This window comes from Canis lupus, chromosome 11, assembly GCF_011100685.1.
Source record: "Canis lupus familiaris isolate Mischka breed German Shepherd chromosome 11, alternate assembly UU_Cfam_GSD_1.0, whole genome shotgun sequence".
NCBI classification, from domain to species: Eukaryota; Metazoa; Chordata; class Mammalia; order Carnivora; family Canidae; genus Canis; species Canis lupus.
In genome coordinates, this window is record NC_049232.1 from 56,477,508 (window position 1) to 56,499,807 (window position 22,300).

General features: G+C 43.1%; 1 long non-coding RNA gene across 2 annotated transcripts; it reads right to left on the reverse strand.

Moving 5' to 3' along the window:
- Positions 1–431: 431 nt before the first annotated feature.
- LOC111098105 lies at positions 432–22,160 on the reverse strand. Of its 2 annotated transcripts, none has more exons than XR_005367043.1 (3): positions 20,902–22,160; positions 3,639–3,774; positions 432–1,891 (listed from the first exon to the last, which is right to left on the reverse strand). It is a non-coding gene; the product is annotated as an uncharacterized LOC111098105 (long non-coding RNA). The 2 variants fall into 2 exon arrangements; XR_005367044.1 differs by lacking the exon at positions 20,902–22,160 and adding an exon at positions 4,116–5,933.
- Positions 22,161–22,300: the final 140 nt, after the last annotated feature.

Below are 22,300 nucleotides of genomic sequence, written 5' to 3' on the forward strand. Positions count from 1 at the left end.
CTGGTCCTGCCTCTTGGAGGACTCAGGGGAATTCAACTGAACAAACTAGACCCCGTGGTGGAGAGATTTCATCTCTTCACCAACAGGCCTAGAGGAGTGTCCATTGCCTGAGGACTCAGCTTCCTGGCCTGAGCTGGCTTGATGGTCCAAGAGATGAGGAAGGTCTATACAAGCCCTGGGCTGTGCTGCTTCAAGATGAGATGCTTCCTCTTCACCCCAGTACTCTCCTTCCCAACCACAGATTTCTACTTCTGCAATTCTTCAAGAAAAAATGTGCTCCAACCCTCTTTACCCATGGCATGTTGCTTCAAGGAGAAAGAGCCTCTCTTTTATCTGTCTGCTGATCCCTCCCACTTTCAAACAGCCCAACTTTTTTTTTTAAGATTTTATTTATTTATTCATGAGAGACAGAGAGAGAGGCAGAGACATAAGCAGACGGAGGAGAGGCAGGCTCCATGCAGGGAGCCCGATGTGGGACTCGATCCTGGGACTCCAGGATCACGCTCTGGGCCAAAGGTAGGCACCAAACCGCTGAGCCACCCAGGTGCCCCAAAACAGCCCAACTTTGATGGAAGCATCTTTTTTGGTAGTGCATAGACAACCCATTCCAACATCCTGACATCTGTTGACCTAGACTTCTTGTGACGGTCTAACTGGCTGCCTACAGCACATAGCCTGGAATGCCAGCTTCTCCCTCCAGGAAAGAGGAATCCTTGTGGCTCTGCACCACCTTGTCTGAGGCAATTCCACATTTTAGGGTCCCTGCAGTTCCATTTGCAGGGATCAATGGCTATATGATTCAGGCTTCCTTGGTTGGGCAACAGAAATCCAGTTAATTCTAGCTTACCTAGAAAAGGAGAGTTACTGGTCCTTGTACAAAGGCGGGGGGCAGGTTGGCAATGGGATCGCTGTGTCCAGGCACCCGAATTATATTGTCAAGTTTTTTGCCCTCTCCTCCCAGGCCTTTCCCTGCATCACTCATCTCCACTTTTCTCCTAGCTCAGGCCTCATTTTCTCTTGCTCAGGATGGCTTCATCCTGGCAAGGACAGGGCATGGGAAGCACGGCCACCAGCAGCTCCTGACATGGCTCTGTTGTCATGCTCCTGACATGGCTCTGTTGTCAGCTGTGCCAAGGCAGTGAGAAGGCTGCTCTCTCCTCTCCAGGGTGAACCTGATGTAACTCCCAGCTGCTGCAAGGGCCAACCTCCACCCTCCTTCAGTCTCCAGCCTGCGGGTTGGGGCTCTGTGATTGGCCAGCCGTAGGTTGTGTCATCACCTGGGGGGGGTGGGTGCAGCCCCACCAGGATCCACCAGATTTTTAAGGCCAGGAGGCGAGCCTGCTGTTTCTGTTGAGAAAGCCAGGGCAAGGAGCTGGGCAGGCCAACGCAACCGATCCGTCTTACAGGAAACCGGGTTGAACACAGTCCAGGAACCGAATTGGGAGCGCGCGCTCAGGCTGGTTTTGTTTTCTTGTCTAACTTAAACAAGCAATGCACGATGTGGCAGGAATTGTCAGGAGGCGGCTCCCTCCGCCCGGATGCACAGGACCGAGGGGCGAGCCGGGGCCCGGAGGCCCTGCAGCCCCAGGCCCCACTTCAGGTGGTGACTCAGTGCGGTGACCCCGCCGTCCTCGGCCGCGCGCTGTCCGGCTCCCCAAAGCCAAATAAATAGGAAGTGGGGCAGACTGGATTCTTTTTAGCGGCAGTACCCTTGGGTTTGTTTTCGTGGGCATGAGTCCACTGGAAAGCAATTATTGTCTCTTGCCTTCTTGCTGCATCAGAGAAATGGAGCAATTTTAAAGGGAGATTTCAAAGAAACAGTTTTGTGACTTAGAAAACGGAATCACAGAGTGACTGCCAAGTTGGCTGTGCTGAGATGTCAGGACTGGTGCTTAAAAAAAAAAAAAAAAGACTGTATATTTAAAGTGTACAACATTTTGACATACATATACATGGTGAAAAGATTACTAGTTAAGCTAATTACCATATCCATCTCTCCCCGTACTTACCGTGTGTGTGTGTGTGTGTGTGTGTGTGGTGAGAGCACCTGAGATCTGCTCCCTTAGCAAATTTCCAGTATACAGTATTATTGACGACAGTCACTGTGCTGTCCATTAGACCTCTAGAACTTCTTCACATGGCATAATTGCAACTTTGTGCTCTTTATTCAACATCTCCCCATTTCCTCCACCTCCCCACCTCTGGTAACCAGCCTTTTACTCTCTGCTTCTATAAATTCAACTTTTTTTTTAGATTCCACACAAGACTGAGATCATGCAGGATTTTTCTTTCTGTGTCTGGCTTATTCCACTTAACAATAATGTCCTCTGAGTTCACCCATGTTGTCATAAATGGCAGGATCTTCTTTTTTTAAGGCTGGATAATATTCCACTGTGTGGAATATTTCCATATCTTGTGTGTGTAGTTTCCATATCTTGGCTATTGTGAATAATGCAGCAATGAACATGAGAGTACAAACAGATCTTCAAGGTCCTGATTTCATTTCCTTTGGGTATGTATCCAGAAGATGGATTGCTGAATCCTATAGTAGCTTTAGTTTTAATTTTGCAAGGAACCCTCATACTATTTTACATAATGATGGTACCAATTTACATTCCCACCAATAGTGTTCAAGAGTTCTCTTTTCCCCACATCCTCTCCAATACCGGTTATCTTTTGTCATTTTTAAAAAAGATTTTATTTATTCATGAGAGACACATGCAGAGAGAGGCAGAGACATAGGCAGAGGGAGAAGCAGGCTCCATGCAGGGAGCCCAGTGTGGGACTCGATCCCAAGACTCCGAGATCACAAGCTGAGCCAGAGGTAGACGCTCAACCACTGAGCCACCCAGGCATCCCTGTCATTTTGATAATAGCCATCCTAATAGGTGTGAGGTGATATTGTAGTTTTGATATGCATTTCTCCAATGATGAGTGATATCAAGCATCTTTTCATGTGCCTCTTGGCCATGTGGATATCTTCTTTGGGAAAATGTCTATTCTGGTCCTTTACCCATTTTTAAAAGCAGGGTTCTCTTTTGTTTGTTTGTTGCTGTTGAGCTGTATGAGTTCTTTATATATTTTAGATGTTAACCCCTTATCAGATACATGGTTTGCAAATACCTCCTCCTATTCTGTAGGTTGCCCCTTCGTTGTGTTGACTATTTCCTTTGCTGAGCAGAAGCTTTTTAGTTTAATGTAGTTCCACCTGTTTATTTTTGCATTTTGTTACCTGAGCTTCTAGTTTCCAATCCCAAAAAATCACTGCCCAGACCAGTGTGTCAAGACTTGTTCTGATCATATAGTTTCTAGGAAAATCAGCTTGCTAGAATCAGAAGGGATCTTACAGATCACAGCCAACCCTGTCACACTGCAGAAAAGGCAACTGAGCCACAGAAAGGGGAAGAGAGTGATTCAAAGGACAGTAGTGGGACACCTGGGTGGCTCAGCGGTTGAGCGTCTGCCTTTGACTCAGGGCATGATCGCAGTTCAGGGATCAAGTCCCATACTGGGCTCCCTGTGAAGAGCCTGCTTCTCCCTCTGCCTATGTCTCTGCCTCTCTCTGTGTCTCTCATGAATAAATAAATCTTAAAAAATATAAAGGACAGTAGTGAGTTTAAGGCAAAGTGAAGTCTCACCCCCAGATCTTCTGCGCTGTTGCACCGGAGTCTTGCCACTAAGTCACTTGCTTCATAAAGTAAATAATGGAGCGTCTGCTACAGCTTTGCTTCTAAATGTCCTTGAAAACAGTTGATGGGAAATTTCAACCTGCTGCTGCAAGGGAAATTGCTAAATGAATTCGATTCTTGCATGCCAAAAATATCTCTGCAAAGATGTGCCTCTATCATCGTTTAAACACAGGACACTTGGATTCAGCCATCAAGGACATGCCCTGGCCTCCCGGGGGCCTTCTCGATCTCTGAATTCCCATGGGCTGGAGCTGGTCTCCCTGAATTGACTGCTTGACAGTGGTTTTGTCATTTCTGATACCTCCTGGGTTTCCCTCTCCTGACAGTTGGGCTGTGCTGCCCAGACTGGCCCCTGTCGACCTGCCCCCCCCCCCCCCCCCTCTTTCACAGCCAGGCGGTGTGAGTCACTTGCTCCTCCAGACCCACCTGGCTCTGTGCCCTGCAACCTGCTCTTTCTGGAATACAGCAGTGAGTTTCCTTGTGCTTTGGCTCCCAGGTGGGTTAGGCCGACTGGCTAGAGTTGGAAGGGAGGGAGGAGTGCGAGGTTGAGGTACTTATTTGCCAGGCTCCCTGTCTTCAGGCTCTCCAAGGTCCTGCTGCATTCCTCCAGTGAAAAGCGCATCTCCCATCAAGCGGCATCCTTCGCAGGCCTCCCTGCCCAGAGTCCAGATGCTTCTCCTCTCTGTGCCCATTTGGGTCTGGGTTGGTAACAGCACCCACTGTTACTGGTCCTCGGGGAGCTCTGCAGGCTTCTGCGTTCTCCCTTGTGGTTTCTCCATCCCCTGCCATCCCTTTGAAAACAGCCCTACTTTAAACTCTCCTCAAATTACCCTGTTTGTGTATGTCACCTGATCGGGTGGGACTCTAACTCCAACCTGAGACTTGGGTCTCCCCTAATCTCTGGGACATACTCTATCCCAAGAGAGACAACATTCGGAGTCAATTTGCCTGGAGTGTCCTTGAACCTAGACTCCTAAGTCTTACTAATGAACTCTCACTTTATTCCTGAGAACAAACCTCCAAGCCTTGGGGTGGGACTCCTCACATGGAGATGGCAAAGGTCAGGACCTTGAGCAGGGAACCTGCAGAGCTGTACTGCTGCTGGTCGGTGCTAGGTGTCTCCTAGGGCAGAGGGGCAATAATGGGGCCTGGTAATCCTGAATGAGAGCTTACCCTGGCAGCATGAGAAGCCAGAGTGTTCCTGCACTTCCTTAGGCTGCTAAGAGCTGGGAGGAGGGATCTGTGTTCATGTTTCGGCCTGAGCACTGGGGAGCAGCACCCTCCAGGGCCTGGTGCGGCGATGGCAGTGGGGGTCCACTGGCTGGACTGAAAGAGCCCCTAGGGAAGGGGAGGCACAGGGCTCTCCTCTCAGCACTAACCCCCCATTGGCCCACAAGTTCAAAATCCTAGTCCCCCTGGACCAGTCCTCTCAGGGGTCTCTGAAGCTCCAAGTCCCTGTTCCGGCAATTACGAGCTATTCAGTAGTAGCCCGTGCCGCCTTTATTTCTGTCCCTCATTGTGCTAGACACAAAATATGTTAGATTGAGAATAATTTACAGTCACTTACAACCTGCTTCGCTCAGACTGCCACTTGAGCATAAAACTGTGTGGGATAACAGTTTCACAGAAGAAAGAAGCAGTTGCAAAGATGCCCAGAGTGATAATATTATCTCACACGTTTTACAGTTTGTCAGACATTTTATCATGCAGTACATATCAACTGAGTCTCACAATAAACCTATTATATACACATGTGTGTGTATCATCTATCTATCTATCTATCTATCTATCTATCTATCTATCTATCTATCTATCTAGATGTATCAGAAGAGCCTCAGGCTTCAAGAAATAAAATGACTTACCCAAGGTCATAGAAGTAGCCAGAATGAAGTCCTTCTTTATATTTCTTATGATCTCATTGTGTAATATATTAGTTGTGATGATGTCTGGCTTCCATTTGAGTCTGTGAGCTCACTAAGCATAGGCCCTGGCACTTATTATATTTTTTTGTCATATATGCCAGTAGGTGTGTGTGTGTGTGTGTGTGTAGGTATGTGTGCATACATTGCATCTTTAATGTTTAAGGAATAATAAAACAACCAGCCATGTATCTGCCACTTAGACTAGGAAATAAAATGTTTTATCATCCCTGTTGAAGGCCCTCTGTATCCTTTCCTTGTATCTCTCTCTCTCTCTCAATCTACTCTTTCAAACTATTATTCTGATTTTTTTAACATATTAATGTATCCTTAAAAATATATTATTTACTTGTGTATGTCATCTAATGTTCTATAAATGGGTACAAGGCCCATTTATCCTCACTCCCCCACATACCCTCCACATCATACACAGACACATCCTGTGCACAATAGGTGCTTGGGCTAGCCTGGCCTTAGCATGACCAAAAAGCATCTGTCTGGTCACTATAACCCAGTCACCAAGAGGTTGAAGAAGTCTGGTCAGAGGTTGGAGTTGGGTTTTGGGTAACCAAAATCATGGAACAAAACATCTTAGTGCCCCTATATTGTCTCCAGAGAAGTCCTTTGTAGCCACAAATCTGATCTATTCCAGGGGGATGTCCTGTAGATTGCTTACTGCCTGAAGCTGAAGTCCCACTTTGGAACTCAAGACTCCCTGCTCTCAAGGCCTGCTTTCTGTGTCATAAGTGGCAAGCACCACTCCTCTACACTTCATGACCTTGTACTCTCCATTAACTCAACTTCCACTTCCTAACACACTTCCCTGTTACATTCCTGGAAAATTTATGACACATTTTAACCACCATTTAAACAATGCAAGCCCTTTATGCAAACCTTAAGAGTAGTATTTTTCAAACTGTGGGCTGTGACCCACTAGTGAGTTGTGAAATAAATCTAGTGCGTTTAGACCAGGGTTTTTTAAAACTGAGATAGAATTGAGTGTTACCTGATCAAGGAGCCAGGACTACAAACTATCAGCCTGGAGCTGCAAGCAAAGGGTGCTCCCAGGAGCAAGCAAAGGGTGAATATTATTTTGTGGAAGTTTTGTTACAGCTGTCAGTGAGTCCGTTGGGAGTGGGCACTGGGTCACAATGCAAAGTGTATTTCTTATCATGGATCATGTACAAAAAATGTTTGCAAGCCATTGCTCAAGAGGAACTTTGCAGGAGACACTGGTTGCTTACTCACCTGCCACCTATTCTCTCTTTCTCCACAGTGGGATAACCTTGTGGTTTGGGTGAGCTCTAGGAGTATCCCTTGACTGAAGTAAACCAATGACCATAATCCCAATCAGTGTCACCGTGATTGGTTCATGGATGGGCAGTGGTCTTAGTCCTGGCCACAGTGAGGGGACTGGTTCATGGGATGGGCAGTAGTCCTAGTCCTGGCCACAGTGAGGGGACTCATGACCCAATTAATCCAGGGATCTGTCTCTTAGGCAATCCAACCAAATCCTTTGGTGGGCCTGGAAACATTACAAATAAATGCTTTGGAGATGCCTGATCCTGTCTGAAACACAAAAAGGCTTTTCACTGTCCAGAACTATTCTGAACTAAAGGCTATTCCCCGGCCAGAACTTGCTGGGAAGGGAGGAGAGGCCAAAAGACAAACAAGACACAGGATGATTACCAACCTAATATCATCAATAACCTATTTATAAGAGTCATGGTTTTGCTGTCCCAAAGAGAGCTTGGTAGGTAACCATGTGTCCCTCTCAAGCTCTAGGTTCTCCCAAAGAATGGTTTACGTGTTGGAAAAACCTGGGCACTTAGGAGCTGAATTCCTGGGAAAACAGGGATTTGGGAGTCGTCTGCATGTCCATGTCCACACCAGAGGAAGCCAGGGGAGCAGCTGCAGTTGTCCACGAAGAGGTGTGAATTGAGTCAAAGCAAGAAGACCCTGGACAGCCCCTAGGGAGCAACTGTGCTCAAGGATGGACAGAAGAAAGTGGTGGGAGGGAACTGCCACCACCACACCTGTCCCGTTACACCACGGTAACACAAACAGCAGCAGTTGTCCCGCCCGCCCTCTCTGGCAGCTGGCCAAGACCTGGTTCACATTTGCCCATCAGATGCCCAGTGCCTTTATAATAGAGATCTGGGTAGTGGGAGACGCGGAGGGAGAAGACCAACTGGGTAGTTGTTAGCACGGGCAGAAGGCCTGTCAGGAAGGAGGAAGAGGATTCAGGGGGCATAGGCCACATTTTGTCATTTAAATGTAATCTTTCCAACACCATTAAATATTTTATTTTCAATAAAAATGTTAATTACTTTTCATGTGTGTGCTTCAGAAAGTCAGACTGTTGTTTCTTTGGATGAAACATGATGTAGGATCTGGGAGGTGGTCTGGAGATATTGAAGTTAGGATCTTACACTAAGTTAATTGTATGCAGCCATCTCCCCTACTTAACTGTGAGCTCCTAGAAGGGAAACAAAGACTGGGCTGGAAAAACATGACCTATCCATGTTTGAGAGGGGAAAGAATAGTTGCACAGAAAGACCTCATGCCTTCATCCTGTCCTTCCAGGAGCCCCTGTCCTTCCTCATACAATCTGGCCCATTAGGGCTGGAAGAGAGAAAGTCGTGCATCCAGGGAGACTGACCCCCAACCCTGAAGCTGGCTTTTTGTTGAGATTGAGAGAAAGGAGCCCATCTCAAATAGTATGAAGTCATCTATAAATGGAATTCTCAAGTAGGATGTGGAGCAAAACCTTCCAGCAACTGAGACACACAGATTCTATAAGCTTGATGGTCCTACAGCATTTTCTTCTTTCATTTCCTTAAGCTTCACAGTCAAATTCCTTTGGAAAGTACCTAGTCATCTCAACTGTTTTACCAGAAATGAGGAAACAGTTTGACTTACATTCTGGGAACTAAAGGAGGAGTCAAGACCCATACTTGGGGTCCAGAGATGGTGATGCTGGCATGATGAGCCCCCATCTGAGCAGTGCTCATCTAATTCTCAGGCTCTTTGAAATCTCTCCTAAAAATGTGTTCTGCCCATTGCTTTTGATTCAGGTGAGATGCTTCTCAGAGTCCTGCACCTGCATGCTGCACCTGCTCAGCTCAGCCTAGACACGGGAACGAGGCAGAGACCTAGCTGTCATCCCACTAGAGGCTAAGTTCCAGAGACTACTTCTCGGAGTCAGAGAGAAGATGGTTCAAGCCTGCTAGCCCTCAGCCCTAAATCACAGGGGTCAGGAAGTTGGCATTACTTTACAGTAATTGCTTTACAAGGTAAGGATGGTGATCAAGGCCAGCAGATCTGTCTCTGGAGAGACAGGGAAAGCAATGGGGAGAGCTTAATGCATGTCTGTGTCTTTGCAGATCAAGCAGTCAAAATTAAGCAAAGATTAACTACCAGGATGAAACATACACACATATACACACACAAAAATTCACGTGCACAGGGAAGCCTGGGTGGATCAGTCAGTTAAGCATCTGCTTTCGGCTCAGGTCATGATTCCAGAGTCCTGGGATCAGGCCCTGCATCCAGCTCCCTGCTCATCATGGAGTCTGCTTCTCCCTCTGCCCCTCACCCCACTTGTACTATTTCTCTCTAAAAACAAGTAGGTAGGGGCACCTGGGTATTTCAGTGGTTGAGCATCTGCCTTTGGCTCAGGTCGTGATCCCAGGGCCCTGGGATCAAGTCCCCCATTGGGGTCCCAGTAGGGAGCCCACTTCTCCCTCTGCCTATGTCTCTGCCTCTCTCTGTCTCTCATGAATAAATAAAATAAAATCTTAAAAAAAATTCACATGCACAGAAGAGTCAACTTCTGTTTTCCAGTGTCTATGGGGGCATTTATAAAATTAATAAAAAATTAACAAATAAAGTCCCCAAAGCAGAGAAAGTATCCATAGGACAAATTCTTTATCCGTAGTGTGTTTAAAAGTAGACATCCATAACAAAAGTCTAAATGAAAACAAAACAATACAAAACACAAAACAAAACATTTTCTTAAAGCAACCCAAGCATTTGGGGAAACCAGCTTGACAGAGGCGAGTGGGATAGACAGCCTGTGAGCATATTTTTAATGTTTGAAAAGCAGCAGAGACAATGCCAGAAGCTGAATTTTTTTAAAAACTGTATTGGCAAAATAGCTTTTGTTTGAATCCCCTTTGATACCTATAACAGTTAAAACTGTTACACTGCAGCAGAAAATTCGATAGTGATTTCTAAGATGTCTGTAATAGGAATTTAGGCAGTAGGAGTTTCATTCCTGATAATTAGTAGATTGACCCTCCCATGGAATAAATCTAAAAATGCTGGGGAAATATATCTTCCTAAATGCATTTGTCAGCTGGCAAGAAAGTAAGAGATGCTTGGGCAAAAATACTAAGTGAAAGAAGGAACTCATCATGGCAACTGGAGCACTGCAGCTGGCTGTTGCTCTGAGGGCACTTACTGAACCAGATTAACTGGAGTTTCTGATGTCTGGTCTCACAGAGTACAGGGAATCACAGAGTACAAAAATCAGAGGCCATCCAAGGCCTTTGGACACCTCTTCCATAAAGATGAGACCCCAAAGCTCTACACCACCAAAGAAAAGATGAACCAGAAATAACTATTAACTTCATCAACCACCAGGCAGTTGCACGAACCTGGGTGCTGAGCTCAGAAAAAAAAAAAAAAGTTATCACAGAGAATCTAGAAGCATAAGCTGTTCCTCATGCAGTCTGAAACCCCAATTCATATTACTTGTATGCTTTAAACAACAAAATTAAAAACTCCAAAATTCAAGCCAATAATTTCGTAGAGTAACCTAAGACTGGTAGAGGTACAGGTTGCAGGAAGAAATGCAAATCCTCCTTAGGGGACCCTTTCTTTACTCAGACTTTAAAGAATTCCCTCAAATAAAATCCCAAAGAAAATACACGGCCTTCAATAAAAGTCACAATATGTATAGAGACACATTGTAAATGAGAAACAACAGACACAGAAATAGACCCACAAGAGTTCAAATGCTGGGATTATCATATACAAACATAATTATGAAATAACTATGATTACTAAAATTTTTTAACATACCAATGCTTTACATGCCTTAAAAAAAACCAAATTGAAAAACACACATTGGAAATAAGGAACAATAAAGGAACACCAAACAGATTTGGAATAGATCCAAATACAGCTTCTACAAAAACTGTGTTTTTGAAAAAAACATTTTTTTGAAAAAAAAAATGAAAGCTTGAAACAAAAGCATGGAAGTTACCTGGCATACCACTAAACAGTGAGTAGGTCAACCAAGATATCAAAGAGAAAAGTAAAAATACACAGAGACAAAGAAAATGGAAACAGTGGTCCAAAATCTTTGGGATGCAGCAAAAGCTATGCTAAGAGGGAAGTTTATAGCAATACAGGCCTATGTCAAGAAGCAAGAAAAATCTCAAAAAAATAACCTAACCTTATACCTAAAGGATCTAGAAAAAGTAGAACAAACAAGACCCAAAACTAGTAGAAGGAAGGAAATGATAAAGATTAGAGCAGAAATAAATGAAATAGAAACTTAAAAAACAATAGAACAGATCAATGCAACCAGGAGCTGAACAAAAAAAAAGAAAGAAAGAAAGAAAGAAAGAAAGAAAGAAAGAGAAAGAAAAAGAAAGAAAGAAACCAGGAGCTGGCTCTTTGAAAAGATCAACAGAACTGACAAACCTTTAGTCAGATTCATTGAGAGAGAAAAAGAGAGGACTCAAATAAGCAAAATCATAAATGAAAGAAAAAAACAACAACAATACAATTGTATAATCAATTACAAAACACAATTATAAGAGAATATTACGAAAAATTATATGCCAACAAATTAGACAACCTAGAAGAAATGGATACATTCCTAGAAACATATAACATCCCAAAACTGAATCAGGAATAAATAGTACATTTGAACAGACCAATTGATAGCAATGAAATTTATCAGTAATCAAAACCTCCTAACAAACAAAAGCCCAGGACCAGACAGCTTCATAAGTGATCACTATCAAATATTTAAAGAAAAGCTAATACCTATTCTTCTCAAACTATTCCAAAAAGTAGAAGAGGAAAGAAAGCTTTCAAATTCATTCTATGAGACCAGCATTACCCTGATTACAAAATCAAAAAAAGACAGAACAAGCACAAAAATGAACTGCAGGCCAATATCTCTGATGAACATAGATGCAAAAATCACCACAAAAATTAGCAAACTGAATCCAGCAATACATTAAAAAAAATTCACCACAATCAAGTGGGATTTATTTCCAGCATGCAAAGGTAGTTTGATGTTCACAAATCAGTCAATCAACTTGATATATCACATCAACAAGAGAAAGGATAAAAATCAAATGATCATGTCAATAGATGCAGAGAAAGGACTTGACAAAGTACAACATCCATTCATGATAAAACCTGTTAACAAAGTAGGCTTAGAGGAAACATACTTCAACATAATAAAGGCCATATATAAAGAACCCACAAGTTAACTTCATACTCAATGGTGAAAAACAGAGATTTTCCCTTAAAGTCAGGAATAGGACAAGACGTCTACTCTTACCACTTTTATTAAACATAGTATTGGAACTCCTAGCCACACCAATCAGAGAAGAAAAAGAAATAAAAGGTATTCAATTTGGCAAGGAAGAGGTAAAACTTTCATTACTGTACATGACATGATATTATATATAGAAAACCTTAAAGACTCTGCCAAAAAATGATCAGAACTGATAAATAAATTCAGTAAAGTGGCAGGATACAAAATCAATATACAGAAATCCATTGCATCTCTATACACTATGCACTAATAATGAAATAGCAAAAGGAGAAATTAAGAAAATAATCCCATTTACAATTGTACCAAAAATAATAAAATATCTAGAAATAAACTTAACCAAGGAGATGAAAGACCTGTACTCTGAAAACTATAAAACACTGATGAAAAAGGTTGAACACAACACAAAGAAATGGAAAGACATTCCATGCTCATAGATTGGAAGGACAAATATTGTTAAAATGTCCATACTACCCAAAGCAATCTAACATTTAATGCAATCCCTATCAAAATCGCATTTTACACAGAATTAAGAAAAACAACTCCAAATTTTGTATGGAACTACAAAAGACCCTGAATAGCCAAAGCAATTTTAAAAATATTTTTAATTTATTTGTTTGATGGAGAACACAAGCAGAGGAGTGATAGGCAGAGGGAAGGGGAGAAGCAAATTCCCCGCTAAGCAGGGAGCCCGACGTGGGGTTCGATCCCAGGACCCTGGGATCATGGCCTGAACCAAAGGCAGATGCTTAACTGACTGAGCCACCCAGGTGCCCTGAAAGCAATCTTTAAAAAGAACGAAACTCAGCAGCCCAGGTGGCTCAGCGGTTTGGCGCTGCCTTCAGCCCAGGGTGTGATCATGGAGACCTGGGATCAAGTCCCACGTCAGGCTCCCTGCATGGAGCCTGCTTCTGCTTGTGTCTGTGCCTTTTTGTGTGTGTCTCTCATGAATGAATACATAAAATCTTTAAAAATAAATAAAAAGAACAAAACTGTTGGGGTGCCTGGGTAGCTCCAGTTGGTTAAGCATCTGCCTTGGGCTCAAGTTGTGATCTCAGGGCCTTAGGATCAAACCCCACATCAGGCTTCCTGCTCAGTGAGGAGTCTGCTTCTCCTTCTCTCTCTGCCCCTTCCCCTACTCATGTTCTCTCTCTCTCAAATAAATAAAATAAAATCCTTAGAAAGAAACTGTTAAAAAATTAAATAAAAAGAACAAAACTGGAGGTATCATAATTCTAGGTATCAAGATATACTCCAAAGCTGTAATAATTAAAACAATGTGGTACTGGCACAAAAGGAGACACATAGATCAATAGAACATAATAGAGAGCCTAGAAATAAACCTATAATTATGTGGACAATCACTCTTCATCAAAGAAGGCAAGAATGCAACAGGAAAAAGATAGTCTCTTCAACAAATGTTGTGGGGAAAACTGGACAACCACATGTGAAAGAATGAAACTGGACCACTTTCTCACACTACACACAAAAATAAACTCAAAGTGGATTGATGACCTAACCTGAAACCATAAAAATCCAGAAGATTTTTTAATTTCTGCCTTTAAGCAAAGGCAGTAATTTCTCTGACATCAGCTATAGCAACATTTTTCTAGATAGATCTTCTGAAGCAAGGGAAACAAAAGCAAAAATAGCCCCCCAAATTTGATGGGGACTACACCAAAATAAAAAGCTTCTGCACAGCAAAGGAAACAATCAACTAAACTAGAAAACATTCTACAGAAAGGGAGAAGATATATGCAAATCACATATCTGATAAAGGGTCAGTATCCAAAATATTTAAGAACTTAAACAACTCAACCTTCCAACAAATAAACAATCCAATTAAAGATGGGCAGAAGACATGAACAGATATTTCTCCAGACAAGATAACCAGATGGCCAACAGACATGTCAAAAGATGCTCAACATTACTCATCATCGGGGTAGTGCAAATCAAAACCACAATGAGGTATCACCTCACACCTGTCAGGATGGTTAAAATCAACAACAGAAGAAAACAACAGGTGTTGTCAAGGATGTGGAGAAAAAGGAACCCTCTTGCACTGTTAGTGGGAATGCAAATTGGTGCAATCACTGTGGAAAACAGTATAGAGGTTCCTCAAAAAGTTAAAAATAGAACTTCCCTATGACCTAGTAATTGCACTACTGGGTATTTACACCCCAAATACAAAAAACACTAATTCAAAGGGATACATGCACCCCTGTGTTTATTGCAGCATTATGTACAATAGCCAAATCGTGCAAGCAGCCCAAGTGTCTATTGATAGATGAATGGATAAAGAAGATGTAGATATGTATGTGTGTTGTGTGTGTGTGTGTGTTGGAATATTACTCAGTTATAAAAAAGAATGAAATCTTTCCATTTGCAACAACATGGATGAACCTAGAGGGTATTATGCTAAGTGAAGTAAGCGGTCAGAGAAAGACAAATACCATATGATTTCAATCATATGTAGAATTTAAGAAACAAAACAAACGAGCAAAGAAAAAGAGAGACAAACCAAGAAATAGGCTCTTAACTATAGAAAACAAAATAGTCATCAGAGGGGAAGTGGGTGGGGTTGAGTGAAATAGGTGAAGAGGATTAAGAGTACACTTATGATGAGCACTGAGTAGAGAATTGTTGCATTACTATATCACACACCTGAAACTAATAGAACAATGTGTTAAATACACTGGAGTTAAAATTAAAAATTTTAGAAAACTTAGTGGAAACACAGTTAGAAAGTGAAATTTAAAAATAAATTCTATTTACCATAACTTAAAAATTTGGCTAGAAACAACGTAGGAGAAGAACAAAGTTGGGAGGCAAACTCCACATGACTTTAAAACTTACCATAAAGTACAGTAATCCAGACAGTGATACTGGCATTAAGATAGACAATTAGACCAATGTAAAAGAAAAGAGAGTCCAGAAATAAGCCTGCAAACATTCAGTCAAATAATTTTTGACAAAAGCACCAACATAGTTTAAAAAGGAAAGAAAAGGTTTTTCAGTAAATCATACTGGATCAACTGAATGTCAGTACAGAAAAAATTAAACCTTGACTCATACCTCACATCTTATACAAGACCTAATTCAGGGTGGCTTAAGTACTTAAATGTAAAAGCCAAAACTTTAAAGCAAATAGAAGAACATGTAGAGGAATATCTATGGTTGAGGGTAGGCATTTTTTTCTCTAGACAGGACACAAAAAGAACTAACTGTAAAGAAAAACAATTAAAACTACTACTCTTTAAAAATAACATTAATAAAAATAACAGAACAAAAATATTTACCAGACACACATTTGGCAACAGACTTATATCCAGATTGTACAGGTAACTCCTATAAATCATTCATATGAGACTTGAGCAAAAGACTTGGACAGGCACTTCACAGAAGATGATATGCAAATAAATAACAAACACAGATGCTCAGCATTTCCTCTGACTTGAGACCAAGATCGGTGCTCAGGGAGCCTGCAGCTGGAGAGGAAAGAGTTTCTTTCTTTTCTTTCTTTCGGCAGAATGCCGTCAAGCCCCTCCAAGGCAGCCAGGCACGGCCTCCTTCCGGTCCCATCCTTAGCATACTTCGGGTTCTTTCTTACTTCCGTCTTCTGTCCTTTTGTTTCTTTCGTTCTGTCTTTCCTTTCCTCCGCTTCCTTCGTCCTTCCTTCCTTATCTCTTGGGGTTCTTCTTTTAATTTATTTAAGAGAGAGAGAACACAAGCAGGGTGAATGGAAGGCAGAAGGAGAGGGAGAAGTAGCCTCCCAATCCCAGGAAGCCTGATCCTAGGACCCGATCCCAAAACCCAATCCCAAAACTCTGGGACCATGACCTGAGCCAAAGGCAGACGATTAACCAACTGAGCCACCCAGGCACCCAAGAGGAAGGACTTCTGCAGAGATTTTGAGAAATCCATATTGGGGTCCTTTGGACTCTTGTCTGAATACTAATCTATGCATGCAGAGAGTGAAACCTCACGAGACTGGCAAGAACAACTCTGGAGGAAACAAACAAACAAAAAAATACCGTGAAGCTATAAAACAGATTTTCAGAGTTCAGACCAGCTCAGAAATCATTTGAATCCTCTCTAGCCAGAGTGGAGAGACCTTGTGGACTATACAGAGGATTTAACAGAGAGATCCCAGAAAGAACATACCTGACAGGTGATGCAAAATTAGTCTTAAAATAATGGTTATTTTAGACTTGTCCTAAAGGAGTTTTAACATAAGCCTCAAAAGGATGAAACTAATCTGCAAGTAACTTAACTCACTGTCAGAAAAAGTTCAAGACTCTTCAGGAAAATAAAGCGCTCCATACCCTAAAATTTACAATGTCTGGCATCCAATAAAAAAGTTACTAGACATAAGAAGCAGCAGGAAAATGTGAGCCTAAAATATCAGTAAACAGAAACAGACCCAGAAATGACAGAGTAGATGGAATTATCCCACAAGTACATTAAAACAGCTATTATAAATATGCTTCATATGTTTAGGGATATAAAGAAAAATGTAGACATGATGAGAGGAGAAATGAAGATTTTTAAAAGAACCAAATGAAACTTGTAGAGATGAAAAATTCAATAAAATAAAAGCAGCCAGATATGGAGCAACAGGACTCTCATTCACTGCTAGTGGGAATGCAAAATGGTACAGCCGCTTTGGAAGATAGTTTGGCAGTTTCTTACAAAGCTAAACATACTCTTATCATATGATCCAGCAATCATGCTCCTTGGTATTTACCCAAATGAGCTGAAAACTTATGTCCACACAAAAACCTGCACAGGGATGTTTATAGCATTTCATCCATAATTGCCCAAACTTGGAAGCAACCAAGATATCTTTCAGGGGGTGAATGGATAAATAAACTCTATGTAACGGAATATTATTCAGCGCTAAAAGAAATGAACCATCAAGCCATGAAAAGATAGGGAGGAAACTTAAATGCATATTACTAAGTGAAAGAAGCCAATCTTAAAAGGCTACAGTACAATTTTGACTATATGACATTCTGGAAAAGGCAAAATTATGGTGACAGGAAAAAAATCAGTGGGTGCCAAGGGTTAGGGGGCGGGAAAGATGAGTAGGCTGAGCATAGAGGATTTTTAGGGCAGTGAAACTACTGTGTATGATACTAGAGCGGTAGATGTATGTCATTAAACCTTTGTGAAAACCCATAGAATATACAACACAAAAAGTGGATTCTAATGTAAATTATGGACTTTGGGTGATAATGATATGTCAGGGCAGGTTCATTGATTATAACAAACCAACCACTCTGATGGGGAATATTAATAGTGGGAGAGGCTGTGCCTGGGCAGGGACAGGGAATATATGGGAACTCTATGTAATTTATGCTCAATTTTGCTGTGAACCTAAAAAATAAATATTTTATTTATTTTTTATTTTATAAATATTTTATTTATTTTTTTATAAAATTTATAAATATTTTTATTTATAAAAAATAAAGTCTGTTAAAAAGAAGACAGAAAAGACCAATTACCTACAGAAGAGAAATAGACTAATACCCGATTTCAAACAACAATGGAAGCCGGAGACAGTGGAATGATAGTTTTGATTGTTGAGAAAAAAAAAAACGATTGCCAGTCTGGAAACCTGTAGCCAGTGAAAACACTGTCCAAAACTACGGATTAAATATTGTCATCTTGGGCAGACAAAAACTGAAATTGTTTGCTACTGAGTCAACTCTCTCTAAAGGGAATTCCAAAGGATGTACTTCAGGTGGAATTAAAATGATTTGAGCTGGAAAATCTAGGGATTAAAAAAAATGAAGATCAGAAAAAGTGATAAAAAGTGTTTACAAAAATGGCCACACTTAGGTCTCTCTTGGTATCTACGTCCCTCCCTTTGCAATGTGATGTTGTTCCTTTTAGCAAGAGGTGGACTCTATTTCTCTATTCTGAATTTGGGTTTGGCCTAATTCATGCCCAAACCAATGATATGTGGCAGAAACGATGTGCCAGTTGGAAACTGCCATTCATTATCTTGGATCCCTGAACTGTCATGTTCACAAACCTAGGCTAGCCTGCTAGAGAGTGAAAAACCACATGAAGGAGCTGATGAACTCAACCATTATAGATCTGTTCAGCTCCCAGTTGACCAGCCTCATATGCAAGCTCAACTGTGATCGGCTTCAATTGGCCTAGACCAAGAAAAACAGCCCAGCCTATCCACAGTCTCATGAGAAATAATAGATGGTTATTATTCTAAGCCACTAAGTTTTGAGGTGATTTGTTATTCAGCTAGGAGCCCAGGAGTTAGCAATAGATAAAAATAATATAAATCAACATTAGCTCGTAGTTTAAGAAAATACGATAGTAACAAAATATACAATAGATAGTATTGACCACCAGAATTGGAGTGTTTTAAGGTTTAAAATAAAGAGATGTTTGTTTTTCTAATATAATGCGAACTTCAGTGGTAAGCATTTAGAGCTGGTACAGTTGCTCAAGGAGTTTATCAAGGATCCAGACTCCATTCCAAGTTTTCTACTCTATCCATTCCTACCTTCTGTCTATACTATTCCTAGTTATGGCCACCATCCTTATGCTCACAGAATGGCTGCTATTCCTCTGGGCATCACAACTATATTCCCGATGGAAAGAAGGTGAGGATGTGATGGGTCTATCTCTTCTTTATAGGGAAAACAGTATCTTCCCAACAAGCTCTACCTGGTAGACTTCTTATATTTCACTGGCCAGATCTCTGTCACAGGGTCATATCTAGGCGCCAGGTGCCTAGGAAATTAAGATTTTTAGCTAGGTGAACTGCTTTCCCAAAGGAAATGAGGATTCTGTTTACAAAGTGAATGTAGGAATGAATGTAGTTTAGGCAACTAACTGTCTGTGCTCTCCATTTGGAAGAAAACATTTTACTTGGGGGAGTACTCCAAAAGGAAAAGCAAACAATGTACTTGGCATGAAGACTGAAAGGTAGCACTGTACAGAGGACAAGGCACTGGAGGGAGAGTCACTTAGTCCTGGCTCTGAAGCTGACCTGCTGGGGGCTGGTCCTCCGTTTCTTCCCCATTAAATCAAGATGGAGTAAACAAGCCTTTTTCAAAGCCTGTAGAGACTATGAAGGGAATTAACATTTATGATAGATTCTTCATGTGCAATAGCTCATTTAGACCTTACAGCAAATATATGAGTCAGTGTCATTATCCCATTTCACACTGCGGGAGGTGAAATCTCAGAGAAATCAAGTAGCGTGCACAGATCCTACATCTAGAAAAGGGTAGAGCCAGAATACCAGCTAGGCCTCCAAAGCCAGAGGCTTCTTCCCATTGCCCTCCCTTTCTCAAAAGGTGAAATAAGTATGTGCATTTTTATTTACTGAATTTCAAGGTAACACTTTCTAAACTAGTGTCTTTTGAAGTGTGGCCTGGTGACACCCGCAACAAAATCACCTGGGGTCTCTATTACAAATTGCAGAGTCCTGGACTTCTATCAGATGAACGGATGCAGACTCTCTAGGGCTGATGCTCAGCAATCTGCATTTTAAAAAACTTTCCAGCCAATTTGGACTCGTTTTAAAGTTTGAGAACCATGATTTTGAACTTGTAATTTATTGTTCCATTCCAATGTAGTTTATTTATGGATCTGTGGCTCATGGAAATTTCTTCCTAATATCAGGAAAATAAAATTTAAAAATAGTCTGTTTCTCCTTCCTGTTCCTCAGTGTTCTAATGAAGACACTCAATTCCATGGAAAATGTTAAGAACTGGAAGTGTGTCATAGAAGATAACCAAGGCTGATGAACTGAGCTTCTGTAAGGCGAAGGCACAGGTTAACAGAACATGAATGCTGATTAGAATCAAACAGAGCCTGAAGGGGCTGGGCAAAGGAAATGGCATTAACTAAATATTTACTATATTTTAAAAAAGTGTATTTACTATGTTCTAGACACTGTTCCAGACACATTACATCATCTAAGGGGCCCAAGACATGTGATTCAATCCCTTTTATTTATAAATGGGGTAGGTATAATATTTCATTTTAGAGATGGAGAATCTTTTTTCTTTTTAAGCTTTTATTTATTTATTCATGAGAGACACAGAGGCAGAGACACAGGCAGAAAGAGAAGCAGGCTCCCTGCAGGGAGCCTGATGTGGGACTTGATCCCAGGATCCTGGAATCATGATCTGAGTTAAAGGAAGATGCTCAACCACTAAGCCACCCATGGGCCCCTAGAGATGAAGAATCTAATGAGAGAACCTGATGAGAGGAAGACACTTCGCTTGTCTGAGGCAATTCATTCATTCATTCATTCATTCGTTCATACAATAAATATCTTCTGGGCTCTCATGGAAGACACTGAGAATTAGAGCAGTGAAAAAAGTCTATAGACGTCAGGTCTCACAAGACTCTGACTTGCCCTCCACATCTCCACTGAAAAGATTAGAGCAGATTGGGCCTGGCACCCGCCGGAAGTAGTTTTTGCTTGCTTGGTCAGCCAGCGGCCAGGAGCAAGAGGAGAGCTTGTCACTGCTGGTCTCCAGCAGCCCAAGAGAGCAGGCTGTGCCATGTTTTTGGTAGCAGCTGCATCCCTAGGTAGGCAGTTCAGTGTATACCCAGGGGCTCACCTGTCCAGGGAGGAGATGGGAGTGTCTGGAGGGAGGGCCTACAAGTAGCACTTGAAAGAGGGGGGAGGAGGAACCCCCAAATCTCATATCCTTTCACTGACCTTGGGAGGGAGATCTTATTTCCACGTTCCAGATGACGACAGGGAGACTCCGTAAGGTTGACTGACTTGTTCAAATAAGGGTCCTACCCAGGAGGGGAAGAGGCAGGCAGGTCCCAGATGCCAGCTCCGAGACCCCCACCCAGCCCTCTCACAGCCCGAGAGGGAAGTCTTCAGAGGCAGGTGAAGTGCTCAGGGAAGAGCAGCCCCGCAGTGATTTAGGAATCGATGCTGGGGCTGGGGGTGGGGGGCGGTGACTGTGATTTCTGCGACCAAGGTTTATCTGATTCCAAGCTCAGATCACACAGAAAATAAAATTTTCTCCTTAAAAGGTTCTGTGGAAAAATGTTCTCTGTTCTGTGGAACACAGCCTCCTCGGCTGTGTTTGTGTCTGAAGAGAGGACTAGTCTGACAGGAAGAATTACAAATCTGGAGCTCATTTTGGTGTCCCAGAGGGAAGGTGGGTGGAGCGTCTCACAGTAAATTAGGAATTCAGAATGAAAACGTAGCCGAGTTTATTTGGGTTTCTAGTGACACCTCAGAATTATTGTGCAGGCGTGTCAGAGGCAAGTCAAAGTATTGACTGCTCCCCCTCCGCCAGGGGAGGAGTGCTGCGAGCCAAGAAGGGGAATCCTCGTCCTCTGGGGCGGGGGGGTGTGGTGAGGGGGTGGTGGGGACCTTCCTTTTCCCACCTGGATCCGGAAGGGGTCAGAAGGAGGGAGTGTGGTTTGGAGCCGGGTGCTGGGTCTGCTCGGAGTTCCGGAGGGAGAGAGGCTGCGGGGGGGGGGTGGGCTGAGGGGCTGAGGGAGGAGGGGGCGTGTCCGATCTCAGGATCCGAGGCCTGAGGCCGGGATTTGAGGACTTTCGGGGCCTGGAGTGTGGTTGGGGTCAGACGCCGACGGCGGGGGCGCGGACGGGCGGCGGTAGGCGGGAGACTGAGGCGTCCGTGGAAGGCACCGAGGCAAGATTTTTCCGGGCGGCGGGGCGGATATCGAAAGTTGAGGCGTGGGTCTGGGAAGTGGAAGTTGAAGCCTGCCCGACGACCCCGCGGATCTGGGTGCAGGTGTTGGGGACGCGGGTGCGGGGCTGTGGATGGGGTCGGGGTCAGTGCTGGATCTTACGCGCTTGGAGAGGTTGGAAGAGCGTCGCGCGGCCACAGCCTCTTCCCGAAGGCGCCTCACAGCCAGACACCCCTGTGGCGCGACCCCCGGCGTCCGCGGCCGGAGGCTGGCCCAGGCCGGGGCGCCCCACACCCTGCCCCCGGCCCGGCCTCCGCGCAGCCGGGGGCGGCTCTGGCTGGGGCAGGGGTCTGGCAGCACGGCCCCCGGGGAGCCTGGGGGCGTGGCCAGAGGCCGGCGCCCGCGGCTGCGGATTGGCTGTCCGGCGGGCCGGTGGGCGGGGC